A 2,040-nucleotide genomic window follows, 5' to 3' on the forward strand; every position below is an offset into this window, starting at 1 on the left:
GGAAAAATCTAGAGAGTGCTGACCTTCGCTTCCTTCATTCATGCATGCTTTATGTGGGATTCAGCACCCAGTTAAGAACTGTGACAATAATTAGGCGATAGTGTGAGCTCGTCTCCTCTACTTTTGAAGGATCTCAACTTTGGCCTGTAGATCTCTTTTCTATATAACGTTTTGATTCACAGATTCTTGAAGAGGACACGTTATAACTCCACAGCAGTATCACATTGACATTGCCAATGACCAGATGCATCTCAGTCGAAATTTTAGTCAACGGAATTCCTTCAGCTGCCTAATCTTCTCTCTCAATAGAGATAGGAGACGGTTGAAGAGGTGGATCTCTATTACTGTGTAACCTTTTTCCTAAAGAGTTTTAACCATAGGGCATGTTAACTTCACAGCAGTAACACACTGCTATCATTGCCTTGAAATTACCAGATGCGTTTCAGTCAAAGTAAGAATTTCCTTAGCCGCCTTAATCTCCACAGTCAATAGACATCAGAGGCAGATGAAGTGGCGGATCTCTTTTGTGCCTCTGTGCTTCCCCTCCCCTCCCTCCTCATCTCCCTCAGCTTGAGGTGGATCTATTCTATCTTCACAGAGTGGTGGTGGTGGTGGTCGAGTCCTCCATTTTGTTTTTGAAGCACCAGTTAATTAAACGGAGAAGAGAGGAGAAGAGAGAGAGAGAGAGAGAGAGAGAGAGAGGAGGCCCCCCAGTGAGCCACAGACCACCATGGGAGCCAGGCAGCAGATGCCTCACGCTGGCTAATGCCGGCCGCCCGCATGCCCCCAGAAGATCGTCACCTCCAGCCCCCTGCCATGACTGACGCTATACCCTTTGACATCCACGGTTGTAATGTCGCCAAAGGGAAGGGGCACTGCACGGCCCAAAAAATTAATTTACTATTTTTTTGGAGGAAGCCAACGCATGCCAGAGGTTCTGAGGAGCAAGTAGCAGGCACTTGTTCACTTCAGAATAAATTCAAGAGTGCACTGCCCTGCAGTGGCCTAACGGTATAGCCTGGTCCTGACCATCCCATCATTACATTTCGTATTCATGGTCTGGAAGTTGTTTGATCTGACGCGATTGCAGGAAGTGGGAAGGAAATATTCAGTAAAATCAGGATAAGTTGTTTAACAAACATGGCTGACGTCTAGGCTTGTCTTTGGCGATGTAGGACCGTTTAACAGACAAGTCTGACAGAACATCCTAGCGTAGGATAAAATTACAACGTACGACCGTTTATCAGAACACCGGCCAAATCCTGCCACTCAACATCGCTCCACAGATAACAGGTACCAGACGTAGTGCGGAGTACGTAGGATGGTGTGCGAGGCTACTAACGGTAGGGCACTGGGTAACTATGCTGGCGACCCAGGTTCGATTTCGGCCTGGGTCATTTGCCGATCCTTCCCCGTCTCTCTCTCCTCAAGAGTGTACTGTAGATGGTATACCCTTTGACATCTGTGGCAGAGCCGCTTTTGCCATTAGGTAGACTAGGCAATTGCCTAGGGCCCTACTAAATCTGCCCTCTGTAGGCCCTGCGGTGGGCTACCGGTGGGGCACTCGTCTGCCATGTGGCCATCCCGGGTTCGGTTCCCGCTCCGGGTAATTTGCTGGCCCCTCCCCGTCTCTCTCCCCATTCGCTTCCTGTCCACCTGTCAAACTGTCCTGTCATCAATAAAGTCGACCAAAAACAATGTTTTAAAAAAATAAAATCTGCCCTCTGTATGAATCCCTCAGCTGTCAGTCGTTCACACCACAGTAAATACTGAGAGAAAAAATAAAAGTGGACCTCACGTTCACATTGCGCTTAGGGCTCCGAAATATGTAGAACTGCTACTCATCTGTGGCCACGGTTGTCAGAAGGGGCCACTCAGAGGCGCCGCCAGAAATGCTGGGCCCCATAGAAGTTTCAAATTCCGGGCCCCCTTAAGGGCCCCTGTCACTGATGTCAGTGCTTGGGCCCTTAGAATATGTAACACCAGGGCCGGCCCAAGCCTTTATGGGGCCCTAAGCAAAAATTAATCTGGGGCCCCACA

Source organism: Engraulis encrasicolus, chromosome 12, assembly GCF_034702125.1.
Source record: "Engraulis encrasicolus isolate BLACKSEA-1 chromosome 12, IST_EnEncr_1.0, whole genome shotgun sequence".
NCBI classification, from domain to species: Eukaryota; Metazoa; Chordata; class Actinopteri; order Clupeiformes; family Engraulidae; genus Engraulis; species Engraulis encrasicolus.